This window comes from Cyprinodon variegatus, unplaced genomic scaffold, assembly GCF_000732505.1.
Source record: "Cyprinodon variegatus isolate N-32 unplaced genomic scaffold, C_variegatus-1.0 Scaffold70, whole genome shotgun sequence".
NCBI classification, from domain to species: Eukaryota; Metazoa; Chordata; class Actinopteri; order Cyprinodontiformes; family Cyprinodontidae; genus Cyprinodon; species Cyprinodon variegatus.
Window position 1 is genome coordinate 1,148,477 of NW_015150523.1, and position 10,047 is coordinate 1,158,523.

At 37.1% G+C, this 10,047-nt stretch overlaps 1 pseudogene; it reads left to right on the forward strand.

Annotated features, from left to right (window-relative positions):
• LOC107083198 overlaps positions 1–10,047 on the forward strand; it is a 69,438-nt pseudogene that overhangs the window by 42,956 nt on the left and 16,435 nt on the right.

Consider the following 10,047-nt stretch of genomic DNA (forward strand, 5'->3'; position numbering starts at 1 on the left):
TAAAACACTACAGGAACGTTTTTTCTTTACGAAACTTTTTTTGGAACGTCATTGAACAGCGCTGAAGCAGCCAGGGGGGGATTCTGCATGAGCCAAATAGCAGAGACAGGACCAATTGTCAAAATTTTGGTGTCGATCATTCGATTTCATCCTGGACACTACAGAAAATGGGCTAAAAGTGTTAAAAACCGGAATTTTCCTTTAACAGTTGAAATGTAAAAGTGTTTGCCCTATTAGGCTGCACTCCCAACCAAAACCAGTTGTGCTCTGTTTATGGAACATCTTTTTAAAAATATAATTACTTACTTCTCTCTTTTTCCATCTTTTTAGAGGACATGATTGTAAACAGTTATTTATTAGCTTTTATTTAAAAAAATAAATGACTGGAAATGTTGTCTGCTTTTTTTTTCTTTATGTAATGTAATTATTTTTTTATGTTAAGTAGCCCCTTATGTTCATTCAATTAAATCTTAGAATTGTTTTAATTGACTGCTAAGATGTTCGCTATGTTGATCCTGATTTCAGGCTTTGTTTGGAATGTGTGGTGCCTGGCTGGTCTGCTTTTTACTAACCGTCTTTGATGTCCTGCCCTTAAACTCTACCGAGTATGGCTTCTCAGCAAGAACCGACATCAATCTTAATGCTGTGACCAACTCGCCGTGGTTCCACATGCCTTATCCAGGTAAGGGCCTGATAATAATGCTGTGTGTAATGATGTTTTCATGGGATATCTTGCCTTTGAGCCAACTTACTGTTGGCAGCCTACTTAAAGATTAGGAAACTCATACATTGGCGACCAACATTTGGATGTCAAGTCTAATTTTACTTCAAATTAACCTTCTTTCCATGAACATGAGAAAATGCAGACTGGATTTATCAGGGGAATCTTTTGAAATTTAAGGCACTGCATGGGTAAAAATTAAATGAGTTTTAGCAAAACAAGCAAAAACAAAAACAGTTTTTTTTTTTGGTTTTTATTGTAAAATTATTCACTTTATAATTATTGTGAATGTCTTTAATTCCTCAATGAATAAGGTGAAACCATTACCTATCAAAGTATATTGATTAAGTTTTGTAAATGTGTAACATTTAAACCAAACCATCAAACTTTCAAAGTCTCTACTTGTATGAAAGTGATGACACAAGCTGATTCTTTAAAAAAATTAAGCGCTTTTAATCAGCAAACCCTTTTTTCCCTAAATCCTGTAAAACGAATCAAGGGTGTACATAGTTTTTGCTAAATGACTGGATGTAAAACCCAGTAATTTAAGTGGAAATCATTATTTTTACCTATAATACCCCCTTTAGTGAGTAAGCCCTGGCTATGACTAGTCAGATGAACGGAATCCAACAGCTGTTTCAAATCCTGTAAATGTAAGTTGAAGATTTCAAGTATAAACCTAAGAGATATGTTTTCTATTAGTAACACTACAACAGCTTTCAAAAGAAATATATGTCATATAAATCCCCGGGCCTTTTTCATGAATCTTTCTGAATTGCAAATCTTTCTTTTTTCCATCACTTACGTGTATATATGCGGTGAGTAAGTGCATGGAGGAAAGGTTGCATTACTTAAACTGCAACTTGAGCACTGTTGAGTATTTCAGTGAGACATCTAACCATGTAAAAATATACTATTTTTAAGATGGACAGTTTTTAGATTTGATGCAGTCATGCAAAAAGGTAATCTATCTCTATGAATTGAAGTTTGCTCCATTATTGTTGTAAGCAAAAACAAAAAATATATTTGGTGAAACAAATAAAAATAAAATGCAATCCTGAAATCTCTGAAAAATGTATGCATTAAAAAATGTTTTAAGAGTAACACTGCTGTTTAATCAAAATCTTTTTTTATTACTTTTTCTGAGACTTTTTTATTTAGTAATTATATAAATGTATTTTTTATTTCTCTTTTTAAGAATGATTTTTAAAAATGTCATTCATCATTCATTTGTTTTTACATGCAGACCAATAGAAAACCTGTGTAAAAGAAAATATAAAACATAAAAGCAAAATTGAAGCAAAATTGAAAATACAATGTGGGTTAAGAGTAAAGTTACTCTAAAAACCTTTTTTCAATTAAAAACTTTTAAAGGTTTTATGTCTGGAATGCTTGTTTTCTAATTTCCATTATAAAATGCGTCTTTTGTTGCAATTCTAGCTCATAAGCTTGGAAGTTACTACTCCTAACAGGAAAACACAGATCCATCCACCAACTCATATGCCATCGTCCATATTAACCAGATTAACTGCATATCAACAGATATTTCAAACAAATCACTAGATTTTTTCAGAAATAAATGAACAGATTTTTGGGCAGTTTTTGTACTGCAAAAGCAATTTTTCAATTTGCTGCTGATTATTTTATCTGCTAATATATCTTAGTTTAAAGAAAGGGAAGAAAAGATATTTGAGGATTTAGTATTTTTTTTAGAAATATACAACTACGCATAAATTGAATTCATGTTAGTTTGATACAGTTAATATATCCAAGAAAAGATCTGAAAAACCCAAAGTGCAGAAACCGGGTGGATGTAAGAAATTTGGGGCCCTAAGCAAATACAGGCAGGTGGCCCTCTGAACTGAGAAGACAAAACATAAAACAGACACATTATACAGATACAGAAATTTAAATAGAATACACATACATTATTTGTACTACGTTTTGTACCTCTCTTCTTGTGCCTTTTCTTGTTGTTTTCCTCTCTATGTTTTGTACTCAGCTGACTTTACATGTTGTATCAAAAGGGATTAACATTTTTTCCAAGCACTGAGCTAACTTTGGCTGATTGGTCCTTCCTGTGTTTCCAAAAAAGCAATGGCAAAAGTAAATAACACAGTCCTTCCTTTCACTGTAGAAAAGCCATGATCTCCTTATATGTTTTCCATTTTTCATTTCCATGAAATCTGCATGAATCCTGACAGCAGACCAGATTTAGGAGAGCAGGAGGTGGGGTTACGAATCTATTTGCTCTGGAGAGCAGAGTTTGGCGCTTTTATATGATGTCACCATAGTCTCCAGTAGCAAAAAACAGTCGCTAGATTTGGCACTAGGCGCTTTATTGAAATAAAATTGCTGGAGGGGTCTGAAAAGTCCCTAAATATAGCGACAAAAGTGCTAAGTTCAATACAAATTGAGGCCACACCCAATACAGAGCCTAGTAATGACCTTTTTAAAGGACATTACATCATAGCTGGATCACCCTGTAGTGTTTTTTATTTCCTTTAATGTTCTTCGTGACTCCATATCCAGGTCTTGAATGTTTAAAAAAACAAACCAATAACTCAAGAATATTTAAATTCATGCATATCTAAGATATGTTATTTGAGTATTTCCTTTATTTATTTGAACAGCGTAATTTATGTGCACTTTATCGGACTGTAGGATTTTGAAGTACCCAAAGAAATCTCTGCACTCAACACAGCATGCAGCTTTATAAAGAAAGTCCATAATCTCTTTGCAACAGAGATGTTGAGCTGCAATTATTTACTTTGATGTGTCAACTAAAACTTTTTTTTTCCTTTTCCAGCATTTAATCGTCATTAAGCTGTCTAAAGTGGGCTGCCATTTTGTGGCACCCGGGGAGCAGTGTGGGGTTAAAACCGGGCTTACACTGTGTGATTTTTTTTTATTCATGTCACGCAGCTATAGCTCACACTGTACAACGGAACCCCAAGGTTTAAAAGTTTACAGCTCAAGATGAATGTTCTCACACTGTGCGACCCGACGCTCTGATGCGATCTACCTGCTTACACTGTACGTCTAAAAACCATGTCAGACTTAGCTCCACTGTGAGATGGCGCTACTCAGACTTGACTATCAATAGCCAAACGAGTAGAGAAGGAATATGAAACTCACTAGAGAAAAAAACGCACTACTGCCTTGGCAATTTGTGCAATTTTGTATGTTAAAAGCCATGACTGAGCAAACGTGGCTACTAGAAAAAACTCCATTTCACTTGCATCCCCGTCATGCTTTTGTGTTTTCATCTGAGAGGAAAAAGAAGAAGAAAAATCCTTGTTTTAGCATTGCTACTGAGCGATTTGCCCACGACAGCCGACTGAATTTCAAACGTTTGATTTTCTCCCTACCTCACGACTACTGATCTGGAGGTGCTCGAGAGAGACTGTTCGCCCCTCGCTACCCTCTGTACACTACAAAGAAACTCTGAGATCAGCTCAAATGTGCCACAGATAGCTTCTAGAAATCCTGCTACTGTCCAGCTTTTTTATGGACTAACTTGCATGATTCATTTGTTCCTGTCATAGAGCAGGACAGAGGCACCCAGTATTCACAGCGAGACAGACAACAGTGCGATAATTCAAAGCCTTTATTCAACAGAACTGGGATGTGAATCCCAGGGATAAGTGGTTAGGGCTGGGAGCCGCCCATCACTGGAAACTCTGGTTGGAGAAAAACACAGATTAGTGACAATGATAATCTGACAGAGGGTGATTATCCATTTAAGTCACTAACCTGGTTCAACAGTTTAGTCCATCTCCAGAAAACGAGGTAGGATCCAGCTGGTGGGCTGCCAACGAGATGCAGCGGGCACCGCCAAGAGTGTCCCATATGCTGCAGCCCCGGAGAACAGATCAGAACAAGAAGTTTCAGAGGTCCAGGAGTACAGAGCCCATTCAGGGGTACCAAGCGAAACAGGGACAGGCTGGTTCGGGGTTCCAGGAGTCCACAGATAGTTCAGGTAGAACATTCAGATGGGAACAGGCAGGCTCAGTGGTTGAGAGGCAGAACAGGTCATCAGGATATCAGGAACACTACAGAACGCTAAAAAAAAATGCTCTCTCCACTGAGCCAAGACAGGAACAGGGCATGCTCAGTGGATAAGAGGCCGATTAGGGAAAAATCAGAAACAATACAGAACACTAAAAACACCCTCTCTCCACTAGCCCCTGAGAACGAGCACTAGAACAAGAACATCAGCAGCATAATCTCACCATGATGGCTGGAACTGAGCCGTATGAATTGAAGCAGCAGCAGGTGGATTAAATGAGCAGTAATGAACCACTGGACAGAGTTAGACAGGTTAATGGAGTGAGCAATTAGGTCAGCCATCAGTGCCAAGATCATGACAGTTCCGGGATAAGGGCTAAGGGGATTTATGAAAACAGAAATTCTGAGCATAGAGGGTTTTACCTCAAAACTTATTCCAAATTCTGACTTATCCCACTTACTGAGTGGGATGAGTCAATACAATGGCATTCTGAAGAAGGCTACAAATACCTGTTTCAGTCCCTTCTTTTTGTTTGTACACAAGTTTGCTTTCAAAGAATATATCATCCACCAGTTGTTTTAAAACATTGTCATTTGAATGTGCTAACAGTAACGCAAGAACCAATCCTATTTTTAATAGAATGTTAATATAAAGAAGTGAAAATAAAAAATAAAACAATCAGTTTCTTTTGAAACGATGTTTTGGAAAGTTTAAGTATGTCTATTTTGTTTCCTGTCCACAGGTCAGTGGGGCATGCCCACTGTAAGTTTGTCCTCAGTGTTGGGAATGATGGCAGGCGTCTTGGCATCTACCATGGAATCCATTGGTGACTATTATGCTTGTGCACGCTTGTCTGGTGCTCCTCCACCACCCACTCACGCCATCAACCGCGGCATCGGTGTTGAGGGCATCGGCTGTGTCCTGGCTGCAATCTGGGGTACTGGAAATGGCACAACTTCCTTCAGCCAAAACATTGCTGCACTTGGAATTACCAAGGTATTTGGCTTCAATTGGTACTATTGGCTAGCCCAATTTACCTCTTTTCAGTATACAAACACAAACGTTGATGTTTTGGGTTTTGCTCTTACTTTATTTAATAAACCAGGAATTAAGTAAAAAAATCAAAGCATGCATCTGAATTCAGATCTCTTTAGTTTGAACTAAATCATTTAGTTTGGCAGCTATACTTACTGTTAACATAGTAGTTAAATAACATAACTCGTGCTGTCAGACATGAACGCTGTAATGCTGAGCAAGAATGGAAAAAGGAAAAACTACAAGTTTCTTTTCAAGTATTCAGGGACTGCTGGCGACATTATCAAACAACTGTGAAAATGCTAAAAGGGCATATCTGTCTAATATTATTCTGTCTGTCACAAACTGCATGCTTAGTTCCAAATATTGGCTCAGCTCTTAATTCGAAGCAGGCTGTTGGTACAAAGGCTTCTCCCACTGCTTGTGAAAAAATGTCTTCACTTCTTCATTGATAAAATCTCTTCTGAAGAGATTTTATCTCTTGGGGAGTGTTGGCCTAGTGGTGGGAGCAGTGCGCTTGTGCTCCCAGAAGGTTGCAAGTACCTATTCTGATCCCCACAGCCTCCACTCTGGGTCCCTAAGCAAGACCCTTTACCCCACACTGCTCCCTGGGTGCTGCACAATTGCAGCCCACTGCTCCCCAAGGGAATGGGTTAATGGCAGAGGTAAATTTCTCCAGTGTGAGATAAATAAAGTTCAATTATAAATATTATTTAGCTCCTTTGAGAGTTTTTAATGATATCATTTTAGCCACAGACCCTGGTGACTGTGTTATGCTTGTGCTTTTATATTTAACTGCTGCATTCGACACTGTGATCCAAGTCTTGATCTCTTGTTTGGAACAGTGGGTGGGCATCAGCGGCATAGCTTTGGAATGATTCAGGTCATATTTGGCTGATTGAACTTTCTGTGTCAGCCTTAATGACTCTTACTTCCTCCTCTGCTCCTCTATCATGTGGTGTCCCCCAGGGGCCAGTCCTGGGTCGCCACTCCAGTGCATTGTGTACAAGAATGATTTAAGTTTTTAATATTAAAATCACTTAAGGAGATAAACACGCGCTATGCAGTAGCTGCATGATTTGTCGGGTACACTTGCAACCCGCAGTCTCCACCTCTCCAGCCTCTGTAACCACTACCAAGGGAGTACTAGCAGAAATCCTTTAGACACTGGCTTGGTTGAACATCTGCCTTCACTTACACCAAATGGTAGTGTTGTGTTTCAGTTCCCAGCCAACTGTGCTGCTATGTAAATACAAAAAAACGTTGGAGTTTTACACGTTTCTCGAATGTTCCCTACCGTTATGAACTAAACAAAGTGCAGAAATATTTTTCTAGTTGTAACATTAAGCCATTTTGTCTTTTTGTCCTCCCCATCATAGCGTTTTTGAGTAATAAATGAGAATTTAACCATTTTAAGAGCCATTGCTATCCAATGTAAATAATCGCTGACCTTATTCAGCTGGAAATAAGTAGCAGAATTAGCTTGCTGGCAGAAGAAAAGCACAACTCTCCGTGAATCTTGTTTAAAACGTTTGGTGAAAATGTAAACCTACCAAGATATGTTTTTTTTTTTGTTTTTTTTACCTAAATTAACTGTCTAGAAAGCATTGTTTACTGAAACAGCCAGGACCACCCTGGTAACTCTGCACCCTAAAAACAGATTTGGTCAATACAACCATTGTGATTGTATTTGTTCTCTAGGTTCATATTTATTACACACTACACTTGACTACAGCCAAAAAGTCAGATTATTAAACCATCAGCTATCATTTGTATTGGTTGTTTGGTAAGCCAATTAAATTGTTTGATCCGAAACCAATGGCTTCGTCAGTTTTTGACCAATATGATGGTTAATCCAACCGACATTGGTTTAACTGACTATTGGTAGTTTTTCAGAGCAGTCCATTCTTAGAGTGTGGGGGACCTACATACATATACAGCTCAGGTGTGAGAATCAGAGACAAAGGATGCTATTTTGAAAGATTCATAAATAGAAAAAGTTGTAAAAACAAAAACAAAACAAGTGATACATTTTGTTGTTGATTTCTATTTCTTCAGTAAAAAAAAAAAAATTTAAATCCCTAAATTGTCCTACAATAGGGAAATTCCCTCTCTGCATTTGACCCATCCCCTTGGGGAGCAGTTGGCCGCCATTGAGTGGCACCCAGGCAGCAGTGTGGGGTTAAGTGTTATGCTCTGGAACCCAGAGTGGAATCTGTGGGGCTCAAACCAGGTACTTGCAACCTTCTCAGAGCACAAGGGCAANAGCAGTGTGGGGTTAAGTGTTATGCTCTGGAACCCAGAGTGGAATCTGTGGGGCTCAAACCAGGTACTTGCAACCTTCTCAGAGCACAAGGGCAATGCTCTAACCACTAGGCCAACACTCCACCTAGAATCTATGTACCATACTAGAATCTTTGAAACATCAAATTTTATGGATGAATGGGAATCTGAATGTAAGGCAGCACAAAAAACTAAACTCAACACAGAAAGGGCTACAAGAGTTTATAAGATTAATTCATTTTATTTTATTAATAAAACATCCACCCACATCAAATTTAATTAAAATCCAACAGACCAAAAAATATCTACCTCCCCTGCTGTAAACAAATGAATATAGAACGCATAACAACTGTATATGCAAATTAATTTATTTTCAGAAATTACTATTAGCTCATATCAAAATTTAGAAGGTATATTTAATTATCTTACAGTTCATAATTAAATAGTACATAAAAATCTTAATTGATGGATTAAACAAAAAATAAGTTATACATTTATTAATTATTTATTGTTACATTTAAAGGTATGTGTATTTGATTCACTTTACAATTCATTATTAAATGGTACAGATATTCATTTCATAATACATTCATTTATCTAAAGACATATTTATTTCTTTTTCTCCCCTTTTATTAAATTTCCATAGTAAGCAAGCTAATGTAAACCTACTCTAATTATTCATTGAAATACCTTCTCACGAAGGGCGTTGGCAGATTTCTGACAATGCACAAAACATTTGATTTGTTAAACCTGTTTTGGAGTAACGTTTCCCCTTTTCATCAGCATTGATGTTTTTTGGACATGTGCCGAGTGAATCACAACCATGTTTGGCACCATAAAAATTAACTGCTAATTGAAACTGTAGAATGAGAGGCTTCACTGAGTTCCTCATAAAAGAAACTGGATTATTCCATAAGAAAAAAAAAAAGCATGAAGGGATTCCCCTTTAAAACAGCTGAAAGACTTTTACAGAGTCATTTAAGCAGCAAGGTTATGTGACGTCAGACATTCATTGCATTGTTCAGACATGTTAGAGATGAGAGAAAGTATAATTTATATGAAACAGAAACTGTCTACCATCACAAATTAATCATATACAGCTGTGATAGTCTTGTAATCTATTCTACTAAAGGTACATTTACAAGTGTTGCGCCGATGTCATTTTTTGGCCCCAATATAATACCCGATATCTGGCTGTGCAGTACTGGCCAATACCGATACCATCTCTTTGAAATTGATACGAGTGTATATATGAAGAACTGCATACTACTTGGAAGTAAAATAATTGCCATCATGGCTTTGTCAAGCTGCTGCCTACCTTTGTGAAGCCGGAAAAAGACTAATACAAAGTGAATCCAGAAGAACTTTTTATTGCCTACCTGGAATGGGTGGCAATAGTTTAATAAACTTTTGGCTCTCAAAAGGGTTTCGATGCCCTATTTGTTGGCACTCGCCTATACCGATATCACCATTTTAGTGCTGGATCGGGGCCCCACCCGACACTGGTATCGGTATAGGTGCAACACTAACATTTACTGAGAGTAATTGTATCATACAACAGAGTGTTTAATTATTGTTACAAGTAATGAAAATTTGAAAAAAGGCAATCCAGAAATAAAACTTTGCAAAATGTTTATTAAAAATAGGGTTTAAGACTGACTTCATTTTTTTTTTTTTTATCAATTTTTCATATATTATACTTTTTGAAATTTTATTTTTTATAAATATGACTTCACAGATTTCTTAAAAGATTTAATATTTAAATTTTTTTTTGATTTATGTTTCTCAGATTAAGTTATAGGAATTACACATTTTCAAATAGCTTCATGTCTTGGGGCGGGCGTTCATCTGGAGTAAGGAGCGACGACCCATTTGTATTGGTATGCTGGACATTCGCAAAAACTTAAAGGAAAATTCCGGTTTTTAACACTTTTAGCCCATTTTCTGTAGTGTCCAGGATGAAATCGAATGATCGACACCAAAATTTTGACAATTG